The 26753-nt window shown below is 34.5% G+C and overlaps 1 protein-coding gene and 1 pseudogene across 6 annotated transcripts in view; both read right to left on the minus strand.

Moving 5' to 3' along the window:
* The window catches only part of PCDH15 (protocadherin related 15), a 1822477-nt gene that overhangs the window by 1105476 nt on the left and 690248 nt on the right, over window positions 1-26753 (minus strand). The window lies entirely within an intron of this gene.
* LOC119509914 lies at window positions 186-26543 on the minus strand (annotated as a pseudogene).

A 26753-nucleotide genomic window follows, 5' to 3' on the forward strand; every position in this document is an offset into this window, starting at 1 on the left:
AATTAGTTATGTATTCAGATTCACACAGAACAATTTTTTTTAAGTTTTACTTTTGAAATGAGAAGATGAAGTACAGCGTAAATTTTACAATAAAGAAAAGAAAAATATACATGACAAAAACAGAGTTAACAGTAAAAATAAGACTGTGTTCTTGATACAACATGTGGAGATGTTTTGTTGAAAAGCTACATCTTCTTTATCTGACTGTCCAAAACATTAAAATATGGATAATTCAGTGCCATTTTGTCAGAAATTCATCTGGCATAATCATAGACTAGCATTTTTTTAGAGCAAATACAAATCTTTTGACATGGGATGCTAGGCTTCCTAATTGTTACTTGGGAAGTGTTTTCTTATAATCTTGTAAAGAATCCACTTCTGGTCACACTTCATCACTGAGGTACCCAAAGCCCTGACAATGCTGAAGAGTTGCTCCATTTCTGAATCCCCTTGGAAAAAGTAGTTGCTTAGTTGTTAATTTCACAAATGTCAACTGGAGTCTTGCAGTGAGCTGACTACAGACTGCTACTATCTCATGTATATACTCTAATAGGTATTCCAAAAGCTCTGGCAAGCCCCAAATCAGCAAGTTTAATTGTTCCTTTGTAGATATCCAATAGGTTTTGAGGTTTTAAGTCTGTGAAGAACCCTTCTAGAGTGAAAAAATGCAATCCCTTGTAAGATTTGGTATAAATAAATCTTAAGTGAAGAATCCATGAACTGACCAACTGAGATAGAATCCAAGTATTTCTTGGGAACCATAGAAGGGAATTCAAAGATGAGGTATGATCTGGAATCTTACATAAGGACATTTTGGAGACTGACTATATTTGGATGACTAAGTTCTTTTAATAGAGAAACTTCCCAAACTGCAGTCTAGGAACCCCTTACTCTTCACTTTTTATTTGCACTGTTATTTGTTGCAAATAATATGATTTTTCAGGCTTCTTTCTAAACCAGTCACACCTTCAGCATATATTCCCATTAGCTGATGCATTTTATAAACTACAACAGCTCAGATTTTAAACATGATTCTGGCTATGATCTGAGCAGAAACAACTCTGCTTCTCTCTAGTTTTGGACAGTATACATTTATTTATGTATTTACAATTTTTAAAATCTTTCCCTAGCAAAAATTTGAAAAAAGATTGTATCTACTTAGTCTATTTATTGATTATTTATGGGCAGAGTTAGCACACTACTTTTTTAGATTAAACTTTAAGCCATTTGAATTTCCTGGATACTTTTATCTCAAGAATATTTATTAATGCAACACTCCTTAGTTTTTTCCCATACAGAATTGATTTATGAAACCTCAATATAGAATTTTCTGTTTTATGGTATCTTTTAGTTTAAGTGCTATGTTCCATCATCTTAATCCAAGTTTGGTCAAAAAATATTTGCTTCAAATCAAATATATTCTATTCATTTATTTTTATAATAATTATGGGGAATTCTCCATGTCCCTTTTCCTTAATCTTGAGAAATATCACTGGAATAACTGTGATGTTAAGGTCATTCTACCTTAGAAGGTTGTAGAAACATCCTTCTGTATAACTTTCATATCCTGGTCTTTTGCAGTACAGGATATATAGACTTGAAATAAAGTTCATATTTAAATATGCTTGGTAGATTTTGGTGTAAATCTTTTAGTGGGTGCCTGGAGCATTGAGTTAGACACATTTTAAGTTTAGAAGTATCCCTGACTGGACTAAGTAAAATGATGTTAAATTATATGAATAACAAGTAATCTAGGGATTCAACATGTCCAAGGAGAACTAAATATATAACATCTTTTAAAGAATTATGGGAGATAGAATATGTAGAAAAATCTATTATATTCTCCATATAATGCACTAGTTTTCATATGAAAATAAAATTTTAAAAATGAGTACTGATGATTACAGGTAAATTCAGTGAAAATGCAAATACTGGGATCAGCATCTGTAAAGTTTATAACTTTTGACTCATTTGTTTTGTTTTTTTTCTTGTGTAGAGGGAATTGCAAGATTTAAAATAAGGTAAAAGTATATAGCACATGTTGAAAAATATATAAAGTACAAAAATAAAATTTACATGCATAAATTGTAAATAAAGAAGAGGAGATGATTTGGGAGAGAAAACTATTTTATTCTAGTTGAGGATGTAGTAGTAATTTTTAGGCTTATTTTAATTATAATCCGTCATTTTTGAAAAGGATAAAAATGAACCCTTATCTGTTACAGTAATTATACAAATAATGAAACATAAACACCTAAAATGTTCCACTTATTTTAAAAAATATTCTAATTTCCCAAATTCTCATCAAAATTTTCTTCAGCAATACAGTTCATGAAATGTTTTATTCTGTTTTAATCTTTTATAGATGATTGAATTTAATAATGATGTTTCTCTCATTAATGTTATGATGATTGCCTTCTTACAAATGATCAAGAGCTGGCTTTGAAAGATGCTCCCATTTTTTAAGAATTTAGTTTTATAAAAATACCATAGTTGATTGAATATAGTTATACAAGACATGCAAGTAAACACTTATTTTTTTCTTAACCAGAGAATAAGAGCCAGCATAGACAATAGTTCCTTTTTGTGTCTACATAGCACTGAAACATCTGGAGTACAAATTCTGTGGGAGGAGAAGGGGAAGATTAAAAGTTGTATTTGTCAGGCTTCATTATTTCTTATGTGCTATGTCAGAATCAGGGTTATAGTTGATACTGAATTTCCAGTCAAATCTCTAGTCAAAACAAAGTGGTGAAGCTATTTATGAGACTGTGCTTTAGGATGTAACTAAATATTGAGTGACAGGTCCTCAACTATACTATTTCTTAATGATGCAAAAAATACGGCAGTTATGTTTGAACACTTGCCTGACTGGACGATTGGACTTAATCAGTTAAATAAGCTATCATATTTAAAGTTCTCCTTAATAAAATCAACTTAAAAATCTACCATGCCATGTAGAATACATACAAATCCAGAAATGTATTTTCAGAGGATTTGGCAGCACCCAGAAAGTCTAAAACATGAAGGTATAATAAATTCCTGAGTGTATCTGAGGATATCTAGATCCAGATGGATAGGCTTTTTTTTTTCCATCATACTTTAATACACATGGTATCTTTCTGCATATAAAGTGAAACATATCAGAGAGAAAAACTCTGATAGTCCACAAAATCAGTGGCCAGGCAAATGGGTGAAGATACAGATGACAGCAAAATGCATGAAATGGCAATTAGGAGAAGATAGGCAAAAGATAATAAAGGGAGAAAGTCTAAATAATGTTTTTAATTTTTTTTCTAACAGAAACAAAAACTATTTTCTGTTGACACATCATTTGTAAAATTGCTGAGGGAAACTTTAATATGGTATTCAACTACAAGACTAAGCAGAGGAGGCAGGGCAAGATGGTGGATTGGTGAGGTGTATGTTTTAGTTACTAGTCCAGGAAAGTAGGTAGAAAGCCAGGAACTGTGTGGACTGGACACCGCAGAGAAATTTGACTTTGGGCATACTTCATACAAAATTCATGAACATGTGGAACTGCTGAGATCAGTGAAATCAGTAAGTTTTTGTGGCCAGGGGACCCACGCCCCTCCCTGCCAGGCTCAGTCCCATGGGAGGAGGGGCTGTCAGCGCCAGGAAGGAGAAGGGAGAACTGCAGTGGCGGCTCTTATCGGAAACTCATTCTACTGATCAAAACTCCAATCATAGATAGGCTGAGACCAGATACTAGAGAATCTGAGAGCAGCCAGCCCAGCAGAGAGGAGATAGGCATAGCAAAAAACAGCAAGAAAAAACAAAAAACAAAAGCGGAGGCTTTTTGGAGTTCTGGTGAACATAGAAAGGGGAAGGAAACAGCTCAGGCCCTGAGGCTCATATGTAAATCCTGAAGAAAAACTAATCTCTCTTCCCCCTGGACCTTTCCTTAATGGCCCTAATTGCTTTGTCTCTTAGCATTTCAATAACCCATTAGATCTGCGAGGAGGGCCCCCCCTTTTTTTTTAAATCTTTTTTCTTTTTCTAAAACAATTACTCTAAGAAGCCCAATACAGAAAGCCTCAAAGACTTGCAATTTGGGCAGGTCAAGACAAGAGCAGAACTAAGAGAGCTCTGAGACAAAAAGCAATAATCCAGTGGCTGAGAAAATTCACTAAACACCACAACTTCCCAAGAAAAGGGGGGCGTCCTCTCACAGCTATCATCCTGGTGGACAGGAAACACTCCTGCCCATCACCAGCCCCATAGCCCAGAGCTGACCCAGACAACTGAGTATGACAGAAGTTCTTCCAATAACATGCACACACCACAAAATTCGGCATGGACATTAGCCTTCCCTGAACCCTCAGCTGATTGTCCCAGAGTAGGGAAGGTAGAGCAGTGTGAATTAACAAGCCCCATTCAGCCATCATTTCAGCAGACTGGGAGCCTCCCTACACAGCCCTGCAGCCCAGAATGGCCCTGGGGAGATGGCACTCACCTGTGACATAGCAGAGTCATCCCTCAACAGAGGATCAGGGGGTGCACGGCCTGGAAGAGGGACCCACTCACAAGTCTGGGGGCCATACGCCAATACCAAAGACTTGTGGGTCAGTGGCAGAGACAAACTGTGGCAGGACTGAACTGAAGGATTAGACTATTGCAGCAGCTTTAAAACTCCAGGAACACCAGGGAGATTTGATTGTTAGAGGCACCCCTCCTCCCAACCGCCCAGACACATGCCGCATATACAGGGTGGGCAACACCAACCACACATGCAGGCTTGACCCCACAAGACTCACTCCCCCACTCAAAACAAAGACAAAGTGGGGGAGAACTGGCTTGAGGGGAACAGGTGGCTTGTGGATGCCACCTGCTGGTTAGTTAGAGAAAGTGTACTCCATGAAGCTGTAGATCTGACAAATTAGAGATAAGGATTTCAATTGGTCTACAAATCCTAAAAGAAACCTATCAAGTTAAGCAAATGCTAAGAGGCCAAAAGCAACAGAAAATTTTAAAGCATATGAAAAAACCAGATGATATGGATAACCCAAGCTCAAGCACCCAAATAAAAAGACCAGAAGAGACACAGTACTTAGACCAACTAATCAAAGAGCTAAAGATGAACAATGAGACCATGGCACAGGATATAAAGGACATCAAGAAGACCCTAGAAGAGCATAAGGAAGACATTGCAAGACTAAATAAAAAAAATAGATGATCTTATGGAAATTAAAGAAACTGTTGACCAAATTAAAAAGATTCCGGATACTCATAGTACAAGACTAGAGGAAGTTGAACAATGAATCAGTGACCTGGAAGATGACAAAACAGAAAATGAAAGCAGAAAAGAAAGAATGGGGAAAAAAATTGAAAAACTCAGAATGGACCTCAGGGATATGACAGATAATATAAAACATCCAAATATAAGACTCATTGGTGTTCCAGAAGGGGAAGAAAAGGGTAAAGGTCTAGGAAGAGTATTCAAAGAAATTGTTGGGGAAAACTTCCCAAACCTTCTAAACACCATAAATACACAAATCATAAATGCAGGGCAAACTCCAAATAGAATAAATCCAAATAAACCCATTCTGAGACATATTCTGATCACACTGTCAAATACAGAAGAGAAGGAGCAAGTTCTGAAAGCAGTAAGAGAAAAGCAATTCACCACATACAAAGGAAACAGCATAAGACTAAGTAGTGACTACACAGTAGCCACCATGGAGGCAAGAAGGCAGTGGTACGACATATTTAAAATTCTGAGTGAGAAAATTTTCCAACCAAGAATACTTTATTCAGCAAAACTCTCCTTCAAATGTGAGGGAGAGCTTAAATTTTTCACAGACAAACAAATGCTGAGAGAATTTGCTAACAAGAGACCTTTCCTACTGGAGATACTAAAGAGAGCTCTACAGACAAACAAAGAAAGGAGAGAGAGACATGGAGAAAGGTTCAATACTAAAGAGACTCAGTATGGGTACATTAAAGGATATTAATAGAGAGAGGGAAAAATATATATGACAAACATAAACCAAAGGATAAGATGGCTGATTCAAGAAATGCCTCCATGGTTATAACATTAAAGTAAATGGATTAAACTCCCCAATTAAAAGATATAGATTCGCAGAATGAATAAAAAAAAAAATGAACCATCAATATGTTTCACACAAGAGACTTATCTTAGACACAGGGACACAAAGAAATTGAAAGTGAAAGGATGGAAAAAAAATATTTCATGCATGCTACAGCCAAAAGAGAGCAGGTGTAGCAATATTAATCTCAGGTAAAATAGACTTTAAATACAGGGATGTTTTGAGAGACAAAGAAGGCCACTACATACTAATAAAAGGGGCAATTCTACAAGAAGAAATAACAATCATAAATGTTTATGCACCCAATCATGGTGCTAGAAAATACATGAGAGAAACACTGGCAAACCTAAAGGAAGCAATTGATGTTTCCACAATAATTGTGGGAGACTTCAACTCATCACTCTCTCCTATAGATAGATCAACCAGACAGAAGACCAATAAGGAAATTGAAAACCTAAACAATCTGATAAATGAATTGGATTTAACAGACATATATAGAACATTACATCCCAAATCACCAGGATAAACATACTTCTCTAGTGCTCACAGAACTTTCTCCAGAATAGATCACATGCTGGGACATGAAACAAGGCTCAATAAATCTAAAAAAGATTGAAATTATTCAAAGCACATCCTCTGACTACAAAAGAATACAATTAGAAGTCAATAACCATCAGAGACTTAGAAAATTCACAAATACCTGGAGGTTAAACAACACACTCCTAAACAATCACTGGGTTAAAGAAGAAATAGCAAGAGAAATTGCTAAATATATAGAGGCAAATGAAAATGAGAACACAACATACCAAAATCTATGGGATGCAGCAAAAGTGGTACTGAGGGAGAAATTTATAGCACTAAATGCATATATTAAAAAGGAAGAAAGAGCCAAAATCAAAGAACTAATAGATCAACTGAAGAAGCTAGAAAATGAACAGCAAACCAATCCTAAACCAAGTAGAAGAAAAGAAATAACAAGGATTAAAGAAGAAATAAATGACATAAAGAACAAAAAAACAACAGAGAGGATAAATAACACCAAAGGTTGGTTCTTTGAGAAGATCAACAAGATTGACAAGCCCCTAGCTAGACTGACAAAATCAAAAAGAGAGAAGACCCATATAAACAAAATAATGAATGAGAAAGGTGACATAACTGCAGATCCTGAAGAAATTTAAAAAAAAATTATAAGAAGATACTATGAACAACTGTGTGGTAACAAACTGGATAATGTAGAGGAAATGGACAATTTCCTGGAAACATATGAACAACCTAAACTGACCAGAGAAGAAACAGAAGACCTCAGCCAACCAATCACAATCAAAGAGATCCAATCAGTCATCCAAAAGCTTCCCACAAATAAATGCCCAGGGCCAGATGGCTTCATAGGGGAACTCTACCAAACTTTCCAAAAAGAACTGACACCAATCTTACTTAAACTTTTTCAAAACATTGAAGAAAATGGAACAGTACCTCACTCATTTTATGAAGCTAACATCAATCTAATACCACAACCAGGCAAAGATGCTACAAAAAAGTAAAACTACAGGCCTATCTCCCTAATGAATATAGATGCAAAAATCCTCAACAAAATACTTGCAAATCGAATCCAAAGACATATTAAAAAAATCATACACCATGGCCAAGTGGGGTTCATTCCAGGCATGGAAGGATGCTTCAACATAAGAAAATCAATCAATGTATTACAACACATTAACAATTCGAAAGGGAAAAATCAAATGATCATCTCAATAGACGCTGAAAAAGCATTCAACGAAATCCAATATCCGTTTTTGATAAAAACACTTCAAAAGGTAGGGATTGAAGGAAACTTCCTCAATATGATAAAGAGCATATATGAAAAACCCACAGCCAGCATAGTACTCAATGGTGAGAGACTGAAAGCCTTCCCTCTAAGATCAGGAACAAGGCAAGGATGCCCGCTGTCACCACTGTTATTCAACATTGTACTGGAAGTGCTAGCCAGGGTAATCTGGCAAGACAAAGAAATAAAAGGCATCCAAATAGGAAGAGAAGAAGTAAAACTGTCATTGTTTGCAGATGATATGATCTTATATCTGGAAAACCCTGAGAAATCAACGATACAGCTACTAGAGCTAATAAACAAATTTAGCAAAGTATCAGGATACAAGCTTAATGCACATAATTCAGTAATGTTTCTATATGCTAGAAATGAACAAACTGAAGAGACACTCAAGAAAAAGATACCACTTTCAATAGCAACTAAAAAAATCAAGTACCTAAGAATAAACTTAACCAAAGATGTAAAAGACCTATACAAAGAAAACTACATAACTCTACTAAAAGAAATAGAAGGGGACCTTAAAAGATGGAAAAATATTCCACGTTCATGGATAGGAAGGCTAAATGTCATTAAGATGTCAATTCTACCCAAACTCATCTACAGATTCAATGTAATCTCAATCAAAATTACAATGATCTACTTTGCAGACTTGGAATAGCTAGTTATCAAATTTATTTGGAAAGGGAAGATGCCTCGAATTGCTAAAGACACTCTAAGAAAGAAAAACAAAGTGGGAGGACTTACACTCCCTGACTTTGAAGCTTAATATAAAGCCACAGTTGTCATATAGCCACAAAGATAGACATATAGATCAATGGAATCGAACTGAGAATTCAGAGATAGACCCCCAGATCTATGGCCAACTGATCTTTGATAAGGCCCCCCAAAGTCACTGAACTGGGTCATAATGGACTTTTCAACAAACAAGGTTGGGAGAGTTGGATACCCATATCCAAAAGAATGAAAGAGGACCCCTGTCTCACACCCTACACAAAAATTTACTCAAAATGGACCAAAGATCTCAATATTAAATAAAGTACCATAAAACTCCTAGAAGATAATGTAGGAAAACAACTTCAAGACCTTGTATTAGGCAGACACTTCCTAGACTACACCCAAAGCACAAGCAACAAAAGAAAAAATAGATAAATGGGAACTCCTCAAGCTTAGAAGTTTCTGTATCTCAAAGGAATTTGTCAAAAAGGTAAAGAGGCAGCCAACTCAATGGGAAAAACTTTTTGGAAACCATGTATGTGACGAAAGATTGATATCTTGCATATATAAAGAAATCCTACAACTCAATGACGATAGTACAGACAGCCCAATTATAAAATGGGCAAAAGATATGAAAAGACAGTTCTCTGAAGAGGAAATACAAATGGCCAAGAAACACATGAAAAAATGTTCAGCTTCACTAGCTATTAGAGAGATGCAAATTAAGACCACAATGAGATACCATCTAACACCGATTAGAATGGCTGTCATTAAACAAACAGGAAACTACAAATGCTGGAGGGGATGTGGAGAAATTGGAACTCTTATTCATTGTTGGTGGGACTGTATAATGGTTCAGCCACTCTGGAAGTCAGTCTGGCAGTTCCTTAGAAAACTAGATATAGGGTTACCCTTCGATCCCGTGACTGCACTTCTCGGTATGTACCCAGAAGATTGGAAGGCAGCGACCTGGACAGATACCTGCAGGCCAATGTTCATAGCAGCATTATTCACAATTGCCAAGAGATGGAAACAACCCAAATGTCCTTCAACAGATGAGTAGATAAATAAAATGTGGTATATACACACGATGGAATACTATGCGGCAGTAAGAAGGAACAATGTTGTGAAACATATGACAACATGGATGAACCTTGAAGACATAATGCTGAGTGAAATAAGCCAGGCACAAAAAGGGAAATATTATATGCTACCACTAATGTGAACTTTGAAAAATGTAAAACAAATGGTTTATAATGTAGAATGTAGGGGAACTAGCAATAGACAGCAATTAAAGAAGGGGAAACGATAGTCCAATAAGAAGAGATAAGCTATCGTGGGTAAATTTAACGTTCTGGGAATGCCCAGGAATGACTATGGACTGCTAATTTCTGATGGGTATAGTAGGAACAAGTTCACAGAAATGTTGTTACATTAGGTAACTTTGTTGGGGTAGAGGAGGAACATGTTGGAAGTAAAGTAGTTATCTTAGGTTAGTTGTCTTTTTCTTACCCCCTTGTTATGGTATCTTTGAAATGTTCTTTTACTGTATGTTTTTAAATTTTTTTATTTTTGATTAAAAAGTTTTTAAAAAAAAAAAAAAACAAGGAAAAAAAATATGCAGAGCCCCCCTGAGGAGCTGGTGGAGAATGCAGGGGTGTTGGGCTTCCCCACCTCAATGGTTGCTTATGTGTTCACAGATATAGGGGACTGGCAGCTTGATGGGTTGAGCCCTCTACCACAGGACTTGCCCTTGGGAAGACTGTCGCAGCAAAGGAGAGGCTAGGCCTCCCTCTAATTGTGCCTAAGAGCCTCCTCCCGAATGCCTCTTTGTTGCCCAGATGTGGCCCTCTCTCTCTAGCTAAGCCAACTTGAAAGGTGAAATCACTGCCCTCCCCCCTACGTGGGATCAGACACTCAGGGGAGCGAATCTGTCCGGCAATGTGGAATATGACTCCCGGGGAGGAATGTAGACCTGGCATCGTGGGATGGAGAACATATCCTTGACCAAAAGGAGGATGTGAAAGGAAATGAGATAAGCTTCAGTGGCAGAGAGATTCCAAAAGGAGCCGAGAGGTCACTCTGGTGGGCACTCTTACGCACAATATAGACAACCCTTTTTAGGTTCTAATGAATTGTGGTAGGTGGTGGTAGATACCTGAAACTATCAAACTACAACCCAGAACCCATGAATCTTGAAGACAATTGTGTAAAAATGTAGCTTATGAGGGGTGACAATGGGATTGGAAAAGCCATAAGGACCATACTCCCCTTGTTCTAGTTTATGGGTGGATCAGTAGAAAAATAGGGGAAGGAAACAAACAAACAAACAAACAAACAAAGGCACCCAGTGTTCTTTTTTACTTTAATTGCTCTTTTTCACTTTAATTATTATTCTTGTTATTTTTGTGTGTGTGGTAATGAAAGTGTCAGGGATTGATTTTGGTGATGAATGTACAACTATGTAATGGTACTGTGAACAATCAAATGTACGATTTGTTTTGTATGACTGTGTGGTATGTGAATATATCTCAGTAAAATGAATATTAAAAAATGCAAAAAAAAAAAAAGACTAAGCAGAAATAAAAGAAATGGATTAAAATATGGTTATGCTACAACAAAATACAGGGAGACTCTACTTTAAAGGACAGATGTATTATCTATTGCTATGTAACAAATGACCACAAAATCCAGTGGCTTAACAAACATAAACATTTATTATTCACCTTTTTTTATGGATTAGGAATCTTTAGGCAGGTGATTCTTCATTGAAGTCTCTTAGGAAGTCTCAGTCAAAATGCTGGTCATGGCTGCAGTCTCATCTGAAAGTCTGACAGAGGTGAGGGAGGTGCTTCCAAACTCACTAATATGGTGGGTCTCAGTCCCTTGTCATGTGTCCTTCTTGACCAGGCTGCTTCACTACTTAGGAGCTGAATTATACCAGAGTAAGCAATTCAGGAAAGAGCAAGAGAAAGTGCAAGTGCCCAAGACCAAAGTCACATTTATTTTATTAACCAACCTCAGAGAGGATACCCCATCACTTCAATTTTATTCTATTCATTAGAATCATGTCAATAATTGCAGTCCATATCCAAGGGGAGGGGATAATACAAGGGTATAAATACCAAAATTCAACAATCAGAGGGGGAAATCATGATAAATAATATTAAATATTTCTGAATTTTGTCTAGGCAATTTGATCAAACTAAGAGTAAAATCCAAAACTAGAGGAAAGAAAAGAACATATTAGATATGGGTAGCACAAAAGAGAACAATAAATGTTAATCTAGAAAAATAAAGAGAAAACAAAGTAGATTCACTCCAATAATATAATGGTTTGGGCACCTGGGATAAAAAGAGACGGAAAATTAGAGCCAAGTGCTTTTCTGAAGTAATTAATGAGTGGATCTTATTGTAGACTTCAGTGAAGCAAGGAAAAAGAATTCAACAGACAAGTGACACTTCTGTCTAAATAGAAACTGGAAGTACTGAAATAGTGAATAAGTAACTGTAGTAGTACAGACTGGATATGGCCAAGATATTTATGAAGTGTCTGATAGATAAGAAACTGGTATCAAAAACATGAGACAACAAAAGAGAATTTGGCAATCAAATGGATACAAGTTTTGATAATACCAACCATGCATTGATCACTGATGATATTCCAGTTATAATTTGAATATTTTATTTATCTCATTTATTAGAGCATCAATTCAAAGGAGTATGTGATGTTTTGAAGCTGTATGGATCCCAGAAGATCATGTTTTTAAAGCTAATCCTTTTCTGTGGGTGTGAACCCATTGAAGTAGGCTCTTTTGGTGAATAGGATCTTAACTTAAGATGTGACCCAACTCATGGAGGGGGGTTCTTAGCGCTCTTAATGGGGTCCTTTACATGAGGATAAAATTCAGAGAAAGGCATACAGAGAAAGACACAGAAGCTGAGAGAGATAGCCACAGAAACAGAGAGCAAGCCACTGAAGTCAGCGCTGGAAGCAATGAATCTGGGAAGAGAAGGCAGAGACCATCAGATGCTGCCATATTCCTTGCCATGTGACAGAAGAGCCAAGGATCATCAGGAACCTGTCTTCAGGAAGAAGGTTTCAACTTGATGAAGCACAGATTTGGACATTCTCATGGCCTCAGAATTGTAAGCTTGTAAACTAACAAATTCCTATTGCTAAAAGCCAGCCCATTTCTGATATACTGCATTTTGAAAGCTTTAGCAAACTAAAACAGTGTTATTATGGAAGACATTATGTCTAACTTCCTAGCACCAATTAAACACCAAAAGATTAATTTAAGTCAATTATGGTTACTCAATAAGCCCCTTTGCTGACAGTCAGTTTAGAACTAGGAATATAACCCATTTTTGGAGAATGATTTGTGAGGAAAAATCTATTGTAAACATCTGGGACAAATTTCTTTCCTCAGAGAAAGTAAATGGAAAAGGCAAGGTTTCTTTTCTCTTCCTCGACTTGTCATGCCTGCATATAATGTTTAGAACTTCTATAAGCTGCCTGACAATAAAGCCAACACCAAAGATGACAAATATTTTCTAATTGTTAATACTACAGGAATACTTTCTGAATAAACTCATTATAAGATGAAAATACATTGTCAATTCTCAATTTTGCCAAACTCAGAATATTTATTTAAAAGTCTATTTTTTTTCCTTTTCTTTTTTACTACTTCTAGAATGAAGAATGTTGAATGCGGTCCCAGATGCAGTAATAATTATTTTGCTTTTCCTTCTAAATCAGAGAAAATTGTGTTACAACCCTTTAACCTCTAAATAGAGAAAGAAATACAAAGACGGAAAGACAGTAGATTGATTGTGTGAAATTAAAAACTTGGCATGTGTAGCAGATACCTACTTACTGCCAAACATTTACTCAAAGAAAACTGTTCTTTGCTGTCAAATTTTATTAGAGCTTGTAGAGAGCAAAGAAAAGTTCTCTTAGGAATATTTCTTGTTTGACAAGAAATGAAGACAGTGTCATTTTGTTTTCTGTTTGGGAAAGACAAAAATAAACACTTATTTAATTAACAGTGACATCTTCAGAGTTCAGGCATTCTGCCTATCAAACATGAATTGTGAGATACGATATAGCATCAAATAAGAACTGTGGCCAACTAGCACTAATTCCTCAATGTTACTATCAAGGGAAAATACTGGGCTGGGGGAATATTGAGCAGCCAGTTCTGAAGGCAATATGGTTAGGGATGAAAAATGATAGCATACTCTCTGTCAGTTTTCAGAGCTTGTGTGGCACAGAGCTGTGTACTGGGATTCAGCCTCAGGAGAGTTTGAAAGTTGATTTCTCCAAATACTGTCACTGGTGGCAATCCATGTTTGTTATTCTGTTGGTTATGGTTTAACTTCAGATGACTTTCAACCATTCAAGAAACAGTTATTGAACAAATACTGTGTGCAAATTGTTGTAATAGATGCATAACAATTCCTGACGTTTCACATTTTGCTGTTATATATTCCATACCTCCTATTTGAGCTTTTCTAATAGATGCACACATTGTTGACAATGACGAGGCACAAACAGAGTATTGCAAGGGCAGTTAGAATTTAACTTTAAATCCTTGTTTCCAAAAATACATGAACTCTTAAAATAATAGTCTCTGTAACTAATAGGAATAAATATAATAGCTATTGATAATATTGCATCAGATATTTTGATGTTACAACATTGCAATAAATTCTCTCTTCCTACTCCTCTCTGACCAAACATACTAGACTGGAAAATAGTTAAGTTTGAAAAACACCTGTATTTATTTTTCCATAGTTGGCACCCTAATTACTGTATCATTCTGACTAGTCTGTTATGTGTGTCCTCTAGCTCAACAACATGATGTGAACTGCAAATGAATGTCTTCATCCATATTCCCTAAAGCTCATGATTGCCACATTACAGACAGAGGTTATCATAACATTTTGCAATGTATCTGTCCATCTAGTATCACACAATTCAGTTGCAGCCCTGTTATTTAGGACTATGCATGAACATCTCTAGCGTACCTAGACAATGTTTTCTTCAGTAAATAACATCCTTGGAGAGATGGCTTAATTGCATCTTCCTCATCTCCCCCACTACCCCCACTAACACCATTCTATCAAAGGGCTGTGACTTTCCCACTTCTTTCCTTCTTAAGTAGTTAAAACTCAAGGTGCTTTATCAGATTACATTCCACATTTCAGGCAACAGTGAACCATTCTGATCCCATTACCTCTCCCTCCTCATCACACCTCTTTCCATTTTCCATCAAAAAATTGCAAACCATACCTGCTTCTCTTCAGTCACGCAGCAATGATGGCCCTTCTTTCCAAATCTCTCACCTTGCAAACCTGTACTCCACACTATTATCACCATTAATGCATGTCAGGGGCAGTATGGTTTTGTGGAAAGGACATTGACATGGATTTTGGAACCAGCTATTCCACAATCAATGATAAGTTACTTCCTGTACTATTAGTAAGAATCGTTAGCAAAAGTCTTCTATATGGAACTGCTTGGTTTGGTGGATCTATAAGATACGAAGGAACTGAAACATATTCTAATTTATAGTGAGTCCCCCTCCCCACTCCCCACTCCACCTCACAAAAGGTAAAACATCACAGGAAGCATGTTGTGGCTAAGGTAATTACTTCAGTTGAAATATGAAATTGAAGCTAAAAGTTAGTATAGATGTAAGCTCCTGTCATCATGAGAGTTTGAAAATATTTGTTGGGTGGCTTGAAGCTCCTCATAAGGCAGGGTGGTCAAGAGTGCCTTGAGTCATTGTATAGAGGAGTATATAGTATACATAAGGTTAGGGGTCCACATTCTGGAATCAAAATGATGAGCTTATATCTCAGCTCTACCACTTAGTACTGTAGCTTTGGGCAAGTTATTTATGCTCTGAAAATCCCAGCTTCCTCATGTGGAAAATGAGGAAAAAATGTATCTTCTTCATAAGATTGTAGGATGAAAAACTAAGGTAATGACTATAAAGCATGTGGCACAGTGCTTAGCATATTGTAAATGTTCTACAATTATCTATATAATTATTCAAAAAGTAGTGACCACATAAGAGTTACCCCAATGGTCAAAGTTACACCAAGAGAAATGACACTTAGGATATAAAACACATCCATGCAATTTCTTCGTTCTTCCCACAGAACAGGTAGTGCCTGTCAAATGAGCATCCTGCTCTACATACTAACACATATGCACATGGAGTCAAGCCCATCACACCTGGAGGCATATAATTCTCTCTACCAACAAAACATATGCTTGAAAATGGGGAGTTTATATATCAGGGCTTGGAAGGTAAGTGCATAATTTACTTCACTTTTTTTTTTTTTTTTTTTTTTTTGCAGTAACTCACCAGCATTGAATTCATGAGACTTATGTATTTTCTTGACCTCTATATTTGCCTTGTGAGCACATTGCCTTGCAAACAGTTGACTCTCAACAAGTTGTTAAACAGGAAAGAGGATCCACATGAAGTTAGACAGGATCTGAAGGCTAGCATTCCTTAAAGAGGGTGTAACAAAAAGAGGTAGGGAGAGCCCTTCTATAGTCATCAGAAACCTTTGGCTGACCTCAGTGTTTCTCAAACTGAGTGTGTCAGGTAATCATACAGAAAATTTGTATATAATGAAGATTCCCCAGGATGCACTACCACAGACTATGACAGAAGGTTTAAATGGGGACCCAAAATTTTGATATTTTAACAGGTTCCTCAGGGGATACTTTTGTACGTGGTCTGGGAATCACATTTTGAGAAACACTGCCCTTTAAGAAATAGGGAGCTGTTAGAGCCTAACAGCTTTCAGAGATATTTTTGAAACCTATCTGAAGATATGGTCTAAAATCACCCATTTTGGTTCCAAATGCTTAGCTCAATTTCATACAAAAATATCTCACATACCACTCTCTCATTCCAACTCCCCATTCAGATAAACTAGAATGAGTGATAAAAAGAGCCTCAAACTGTTATCCACATGGTTATCTTGCTAAAAGTAGAATTTTAGAAATATGTCTTTGAATTCAAGTTTTTACTTATAGCTCCAGGGAAGACTTAAGATCTGTTCTTGCTCCTGTAGACCAATTTTAAGGGTGATGCTCACCCATTCCTGTACATTAGAATTAGGTGCAGAGTTTCAAAACATCCCCAGTTTAGAACAGTTAAAACAAAATTTCTGGTTGCAGTCCCTAGGCATAGGGATTCTTGTGTTGATTCTAATGTGTTGTCAGAATTGAGAATCACTCTTTTAACTGAATAGATTCATCAGAGACCATATGACCAGGGTCTCTCCCTAACAATAAGAAGAAAAGTTCCCCATTTCTAAACTCTCTGGTCATTTGGAACTCATGTATAACATTAGGATTCTTCATAGACTATGTGTATATTCACAAGGCTGTGGAAAATGAAGTTGGTAATCATTGCATTCAGGTTTCAGAAACAGAGAATAAAACAAAAGTGGCCTACCAAAGAAAAATTTGAAGAGCTAGAACATAGTACATCCCACATATAATTAACTTAATATATCGGGAAGAGGGGAAGAATATGGGGAAAAGAGGAAGGTTCAATAGAACTCTAGTTGCTTGAAATTTCTCCTCTAAAAGAGTTAACAAACTGCGATAATTGTCTTCTATTATTTTAATGTCATATTCCATATACTTAAATTTAGATAATCATTATATTTTGGCTTAGCACAAATTGTTATTAAATGAATCAAGATTACTTTCTACAAATAAGTGAGACCCAGACGTAAATAATTCCTAGATACTCTTTTTTAAGGTATTGTTATCCTCAGAAAGATTAAGCAATTAAGCCTACCATGATTGAAAAGCTATAAATGTATACACCTCCCTGAGAGGATCTGAATTAAAAATAAGTTACAGACAAATAAACTACTCTGAGTGCAATATTTTTAAGGAGAGACAGACCAGAAGAGGGTTGACTTTGCTCCAACAAATGGGAGTGTATTAGTTAGGGTTCTCTAAGGAAACAGAATCAATAAGAGATATCTATGAACATAAGATTTATAAAAGTGACTCATGCAACTGTGGGTATGCACGAGTCCAAATTCCGTAGGGCAGTCAGCAAACTGGCAACTCCTATGAAGATGCTCAATGAACTCTTCAGGAAACGAACTGGCAACTTCTACGAACTTCTCAGGAAACACTTTGCTGGTCAGTGGAAGAAGAAATGAAGGTCCTCTATCTGTCTCGCTTAAAAGTCTTCAACTGATTGATTGGATTAAATCCAGCCAACTGCATTCTCTCATTGTGGAAGACATGCCCTTCACTGAGTCATCAGTCACAGCTGCAGCCATTTGACTGATAATTTAATAAACCAGCCTGTTGGTTTATTAACCAGCCACAAATGTCCTCGCAGCAAGGGTTAGGCCAGTGCTTGCTTGACCAGACAGCTGGGTACCATCACCTGGCCAAATTGACACACGAACCTAACCATCACAGGGAATAAGCAAGATGTGGGCATGGCTGTTTGTCAGGAAGAACTATTAAAAAATGTAAGTCCTGATTTATTCAATCTAGTGAAAGCTAGTCAAAACAAGAGGTTATGCCTAAAAATGTTTAAAATGGCTATACTCCTGTATCTATTTTAGAAGCTGCTCTCCTCACATAATTTTACTTTTTACTCAGAATATGCAGATATTTCTTTCCATTTTAATGAAAAAACAGAAAAGAAAGAAATGACAAATATCCTATATGGTAAGAAAGTGATTGCCTGATTTTCATTAGTTTCCCTTAGTTAAAAAGAACAGAGATTTAATTAATCTCAGAAAAAAATTAGATCTGGATGATTGTATAGAAGCATTCTGGAAGCAGGGGGCCAAATAAATTTTCTAGCGAAATATGTATGTACCCTATGAACCTTAAGCCAATCTGTATCTACTCTATCTACTAATCATAAACAGACGAGATAATAAGTTATGTGGGAGTACACCAGGGTTATATATTTTTACAAGGAGTGTTTTGGCATAATTGAAGTTTTTATTTTAATAGGTCTTCATTAATTTGTTTAAGATTATTTCATCTGACTGAATGATGTTAATGATTTTACTCATCATCTGTTAATTTATGGTGTACTATAAAGAGCATCCTAAAGAGGTTTAATGGCCATATCATTTTAACTTTATAATGAGGATAACACAAACTGTGATTCTCTCATTGAAAAATATCCTTGTATCATTCTAGATACAGTTAGACTATGAGATCACATTATTAGTGGAATGATTCTTGGAATCACAAAGTGCCTGCAACTATTGGGATTAAAAAACAATCTGGTAGCATAACATTGTGAATGTTAATTAACAGCACTGTATTATATATTTGACTTCTGTTAAAAGGGGAAATTTTAGACTGTAAATACAATACTAGAATAATTTTTTTAAAAAATCATAGAACTGTACAACACAGTGAAGCCTAATGTAAACCATGGATTATAGTTAATTGTCCAATTATACAAAGGTTCTTTCATCAATAGTAACAAATGTATCACACCAATGTAAGATGTTAATAGTATAGGGTGTGTATATGGGAACTCTGTATTTTAGGCATGATTTGTGTGTAAACCCATAACTTCTCTAATAAAAAAAAAAAAGGGAAAACAATTACATAAACTAGTCATTGAGCTCTGATCACCCAAGTAAGCCAAGAAAGTGCAATATACAAAATTTAATCTTTGACTTCTCATTTCAAAGAACTCTGCTGAAATAACAATTTAGTATTCATTCCTAGCCAAGAGGAGCTCAAGTATTGACATTCCAAATCAAGGTCTCAAAGGGCAAACACTTCACAGTGGAATGTTCTAGTACCACTCTAAAAATTCTAAAAACTACAAACCGTCAAAGAAAAAAATGAACCAATTTTCTGAAGGTGAGGAATTTCATAAGTCACACCAATTTTCTGGGCAGCTTTGTCTTGAACAAATGGCAAATTTGACCTTTTAGGTATTATAAATGCTGAAAATGCAGAAATGACTTGAAATATTTCTTTTTCTAAGGATACACTTCTTTTTAGCTGCAGACTTTTTATAAAATTTTCAGATATTTAAGTATTTTCTAAAATCATGGTATTTATATTATCACCTAACAATGACATGAGTATTTATAAATTTATGATGGAGATGAGAGATTGATTAAAACTCCTTATGCAAAAATTACCCCATGAAATAAATTTTAACTTGTTAAAATTATTAAACGGAATTGGATTAAGTATCTTCTCCAAAAGGCATGATTTTCCTGTGTGTTTCCTGCAAATTACCTGGAAATGGTGGTTTTGTGATGAAAATGTAAAGAAATCCGTTTAATAGTTTTCTTATACAAGCTTGCTCTGCTGTTACAGGTGAAAAAATATTATTAATGGAGAGGGTATTCTACATATCTACTAGGTGATAATATGTACATTTCAGAGAATAAACTAATTTGGATAATGCTGTTAATCAATAAATTAAAGTTCCATTAAATTCACTTCTCCTAAATAAAACTACTAGAGGAAAAATTACTAAGGGAAGAAAATATAACCTGAGAGATTTATTTAAAATTTAGAATGCAAATCAAAATATCTTAAAATACAGAATCAGCATCCAATAAAAATAATGATAATCCTAAATTTCTAATGTATTATTTTCTTTAAATAATCAATCATAACCTTAGCCACTTTTAAATTAATGTTTTATAGCTTAAAACAATTTATGTATATGGTTTGTGTTTATTTTCCTAATAAAATCACAACTGTGAGAAACTCATTGTGTATTTGAAGAGAATGACAAATTTCTGATTATGTACTCAATTTCACATAACAGATTTGCAAAGACCTAACTGATAACAAGACTGATTTATAGTCTATGTATTTTCAAATTCTAGAACCTAATGGAAAAAGCTACATACAGATTTTAAGGTTATGATTATCCAACTTCCATAAAACAAATTAAAAATACAAACTCCATAATGGCCCACGGATGTGATGCATGCTATTTTTAACCAACTTACTTTCTGCCAGAGGATATCTGCCTGATGAATTATATCCCTGAGGTCAATGTATCATTGACATTTTCATTAACATAATTTCCTACACTATTAAATAATGAGGATCTAACAGAAAAATAAAATGTATTACTGTTTTTTAAAGATATTACAACACACACACACACAGACATATATAAACAAGTTTGGCTAAAATATATGCATTTCCTAAAATTCAATTACCTAGAGTTTGGGGGAGAAATATGGAGAGGACATATGCATTTCACACCTATACAAAATCTTTCATATCCTTTTCATCTTTAGCTTTTTAGCCCTTTCCCCAGAGGCAACTATTAAGTTTTTTTGTGAAACATACTAACAATTTTCTAGGCCTTATAAAAGAACCGAAACATATTGAACAGCATTTATTTCTTCCTTGAGAGATAAAAATAAATAAATAAATGGAATTTCTGCCTCAAAGAGGTATAAACAAGCAATTTTAGGGACCAAATGGCTTTATGACATGTTTACCCTCCAGACATACTTTATTTCTGTAACGCTTGTACATAGTATTGCCATCTCTTTTTATTTACAAGTATAATACAGAGATATTTCACAGGGAGAGGGTCAGAACCTACAAGGCTGATTGAATCTACATTACTGATAAACTGATCAAGACTATCCTCTATTTCTATATGTCTTAAAAGAGCTCATTACATTGTTTCCAATTTTGGGGTGATTAAAGAGACCCTCAAGTCTTTGGAGTCATAATTATGACTTTGGAAAAGCAAACTCTCTGTTGCTCTGTTTCCTCTTCTCTAAAATGACTGTGATGATGTCACCTACATCACAGAAACGCTGTGAGCAGTAGATGAAATAATGTGTCATTCATGAGTTTCACACACATTATATGCTCAGGATATATTTCTATTATTTTATTAGGAAATAATATAAATATTATTTGTATTATAAAACTACAGCATAGCATCTAGGTGGCAGGTGATGGTGAGGAGAAGCAAATTATTGCAAATAAATTATAACATTATATTTAAATTAAAAAATTGCAATCCAATAAATGGGTCTCTGATTAGGAACTATATTATATGCCAAATATTTTACTTATAATAAAACATTTCAAAAACTTTTCAAAAAAAACCACTGGTAGTTATTAATATACCCCCATCTTATGCCTGAGTTAATTGAGGCTCACCGAGTTTAAATGATATTTTCAGTGACATACTTAGAAAACAGCAAAGGTTGAATTCAAAATAAAAGCTATCTGGTTCTTAAAGATACTTCTTACTCATATCTTACTCATATCTGAAAACAGAAAGCTCTTAACAACATTTGGTGAAATACACTATTATAGAAAAATGCTATTGGAGTGTAGAAGAAGGTATGATTTACATGATAAGATGACGTTGGAAAATGAAAAAAAAATGAAAAAAAAAGCTTCTCATTCTGCCATCTTGATTACAGATGAACTTAGTTTATTTTCTTAATATAAAATATTTTAATTTATAAAATACAATTCATGATTAATTCAGATTTATACATTATTATATAATCAAGTTAATAACCAATATATGATATTTGTATAAAACCAGTAATGACTATTAACATATTGATTTTAATTGTATAGTTACAGAGTTTCAGTAAGCATTATAATCTCTTTTAGGAAAGTTTTTAGATTAATATAACAATTATGATTACTTAATATTAACACTTTTCCATCCTGGCTTCAGATATCATTAAAAATAAAAGAAGGAAGTAAAGAAAACATTAGAGATTCAGCTCAAGTTACATTTCCTTCTCATCCCTGCAGAGATTACTCCTTTCTTGAAATTTAAGGTAGGAAGATGCATGGATGTTTAGGACAAATCCCAACTCCTGATTCAATATTCTTAGCCTCAGATACCATTTAAAATATTTATATACACTATACTCCTCATTTCCATCAACCAACACCAGCTAAAATAAAATGCACATTGTAAAGATCCCCACATATATCATTTCTGATAGAGAAACTTAAAGGCCTTCCTGTTAGAATTGAGAAAAATACAGGAATGCTCATTACCACTCTCTTCAAAACCATAAAGTTGATCCAAGTCAAAGCAGTTAAAACAAGAAATAGAAAGAAACACAAAAAGGATGGGAAATGTAAAAATACTAATTTTCCTTGAGGCTAATGGAGCAGTGTTAAAAATCATACTTTTTTATTGTAATGAAAAATGGTTTCTTTTCTTATTTAACATTAAAATCAGGTACAATAATCAAAATGTGTAATGATGGCCTAAAATTACAAGGAAAAATATTAAAATATTTATTTCTATATAAAGAATCAGAGAAGTGCCATAGTAGATTTTAGAAATGATTATTTTAAAATGATATATGCGAAAGAAAACTTTTAGTCTCTAATGAGTAAAAACTCAGGATTATTAAAAAGCATACTTATGTGACATTTGATTAAACAAATTACATTTTACTGTATACAATTTTAGGTGGTAATATCTAAAGGATAAAAAAGAAATAATTCTCTAGGCTCTCTCCAAAGCATATTTTATATCTAAGATAAAAGTTCCACTGAAATTTCAGCTGGAGATACATTGGCAGGTTTGAATTTAAATACAGCATTGACTTCCAGCATCTTTTCTGACTTTTAAAGGGCATTTGAAAAATGAAGAAGGAAGAGCTCTGCGATTTGTGATGATTTTACACGTCTTTGATATTTTTGGTTTTTCTCTAGGGTAAAATGAGAACATAGTTTGGTTGCCACACATGCTCAGCATCTTTGCAGCAGGGGCCCTTTGAGGAAAAGCTCAGCAGGGTCAGTAGGAATTAAAGAGGAGTGACAAATAGACCTGTACTCCCCTCAGGGAGAATGAATGTAAAGAAGTGATCTCTCTTCCAGGCCTTAAAGCATTTGAATATGATCTCTTCAAAGTTTTTCAGAAGCAAAATTTAAATCACTTTCTTTTTGAGTTCAGAGGAGTGGGTATTGAGTTAATATTTTAAAGTATGTGCTTTTCTTTTCTTTATTAAAATAATTTGGAAGCATTGCACATTTTAGAGTATAGGAATCGCTTATAGTCCCTCTTCCACTACTTAACAAAAGAACTTTGCCCACCAAACTTGGATTCCTAAAACAGAGAGTCTTAAAAATTAAATTGCTATCAGAGGCACTATAATTGACACTATGAATCAGCTGTAGTTAAAGAACACACATTCCATCTCAAAATGTGTCATCCTGTGTATCCTGGAGTCTAGGACACAATAACACAAATGGATCAGGCTGTACCCTGATTGTGAAGAACAACTTGAATTACCAGAAAAATTTTAAATCACAGTCAATCAATTGGTGGTGCTTTTTCAAATACCTGCTCTTAATATCAAAGTTTCAGAAAAATAATGTCATTTTACTTTTAAATGTTTTCTCAAAAGTGTTTTGAAGTAATAGACAGGAATATTTCCAGTTAAAATTTTAAATTATGTATAATGCATTGTAATGTGTACTATAAAGTATGAGTATCCCCTGCAGTGAGTTCCACAAGGGCAGGATTCTACCCTGTTTCGTTCACAGCTATCACCACTGAGTCTAGAAAAGTATCCATATCCTAGCAGTGCACAATTAATACTTGCTGAATGACTGAATCTGCATTTTTAATACCTAAGCTATAAAAGAAAAGTTTTATTTTAACATGGAAAAGGAATAAAAAATTTAATTAAAAAAAACAGTCAGATATTTTTATTAGTAATAGGTTTACAAAATGGACTTCTAACATCACTTTTCTTAGTACTTTATTGTGGATAATTACTTTGAGCTAAAATCATTAAAATTTGCCTCAAATAATCTGTTGCAATTTCCATTTTTATGATTAAAGATAATATTATCAGAGCCACACATAACGTGTTGGATTTCCCCCTGTCTCATAAATGGAAATGTCTACCTGCCCAACAGTTACATTTTTATTGATGTTTTCAAAGACCAGAAAAGGATAAAAAAATCTCTTTACTAAAAAAATAATAAAATAGAAAAATAAAAATGCTGCAAAACCTAATTTAATTATCATCTTGAGACCTCTAGAGGGCAGTGAATAATAGAAAATTCCACCACCATTAGCCCCCAAATGACTAGATTTTCACATAAGCCGTTTAAGAAATTTGGAAGTCTATTCTTTCTAGCGATATATTATCTGTAATTATATTTCAAATACTTTTCTTTCAATAGTATATTTATTTCAAATGATAAAATGATGTGCAGTAGTTTCAGGAATCTGTTGTTCAGTGGTTATACTGATTTTTCCATCTGATTACTTTATAATCAAAATTTAAAGATAAGTCCATCAAAGAAAAAAAAACAATCTTCAGAAAAGTGATATGATCGTCTACCTATTTAAAAACATGGTTATTCAAGTGTCTCTTGCTACAGTCTTAAAGTCAGCGTGATGAGAGGATGATATATTGCCACCATAACCATGCCTAGTCAATTTACATACATAACCAGAGTACAGGGTTAGAAGTATGCTGCCCACAGAGTAAATGTGGTTTATGTGAAATTTATTTTATCTTTCTATCTCAACGAGATACGACAGAACCCTTAGAAACCCAGCTCTGTGTGATGTGATCAGGGGATCATGATCTGTGATATATTTTGTCTTTCCAAGTTGGAGTTTAAGGCCACAGAAGTGGTTTTTCTATCTGGACCCAACCATATCTTCCTTTCACATAACCATCTAGGGAAACCCAAAGTTAACAGCCATCTTCTTGTATTTATTTTGGCTTATATTCCTAAATTAAACCCAGTCCTGTAAAAACTACTTAAGCTTCCTGTGACAAAAAGCTTTGGATTCTAAAATAAACATATGTTTCAAAATACTACTTCTAAATAGAAGTAAAATCAATTTTAGAACTTTTCTCATACACATTTCAATGTTCTTCCAAAGAAAAGAATTTTTTAGAATAAATATCTATGTATCCCTTTTATTGGATGAGCGGTTTAAATGTATATATTTTTAACTTTTAGTCTAAGTACCCTGAAATATGACTTAGTTAAATTTGGAGAGTTTTCTGAAGGCAATTAGAAAGGGATGGATAATGACTCCAATCAAAGCTTTATACCTGGAAGACAGGGATATCCTGAAGAAATTAAGACTATTTGAGTAGTATCCACCTGCATATTTATATATCCCAGCAGATATATACCTATGAAAAATATCTCCAGGTAAAAAAAGTGAATAATGTATAACATATGGATTCTAGGATTTTGTATGCTATAAAATCTCATTACTCCATAGAAATCCATTAATGTTTACAATCTGGAAAGTAAATGATTTTACAAAATGTAAAGAACTTACAACTTTCAGATTATTTTCCCTATCCATGACTTTCTTCAGCAGTCAATCTATCAATCAATCAATAAAACTGATTACCAGTTTTTCATATTTATGAATTCTAAAAGGAAACAAAAAAGAAAATGGTCAATACTGTTTTATTGTAAGCATAATGTTTTATTAGTGGATGATATATAAAAAATAGTCATTATTGGTGGGAAATTATTTTATGTTTTAGCTTAATTTATTATTTGGAAATAACTGACTTTATTCATAAATAGAAAGAAAAAATGTGTAAACTGGTAATTCCATTATTTGGATTAAAGATGAGGTAGTATTCTGCAATTTATTATCTTGTGTGGCTCAAAATGGTATGACTGAACTAAAATCATTTTTTTTTACTATGATCACAATTGAACTTTAGGGTCCTGAGAGTGACAAAACAGTGGAAAAGGATGTCCTAAAAGCCCTTTTTTAAATCTTTTCTTTTCAGAGGTAAAATTCTTATACCTATGAAATGCCTTATTTTTGAATATTAAACTCATACGATAGGATGAATCCAGTGCTTGGTGTGAGAGGGTAAACCACAATCTGAAAAGAAAAAGCCATCGATACTAAATATAAAGACAAACACATTAAATCAAATGAATAGACTAATCCATATTCTACCTTATAATAGGGTTCGGAGGAGGGAAGCTAAACTGAAGTGCTGCTGATTGTTACAGATTTGCTTAAAATAAAAAGTAGAGTGAAAAAAAATTTTAAAAATTAAAAAGTAGAGTGGGCAGCTCTCGGGGAGGCAGCTAACGCAAGGCTGGG

The sequence above is a fragment of the Choloepus didactylus genome, chromosome 15 (assembly GCF_015220235.1).
Source record: "Choloepus didactylus isolate mChoDid1 chromosome 15, mChoDid1.pri, whole genome shotgun sequence".
Classification (NCBI taxonomy): Eukaryota; Metazoa; Chordata; class Mammalia; order Pilosa; family Megalonychidae; genus Choloepus; species Choloepus didactylus.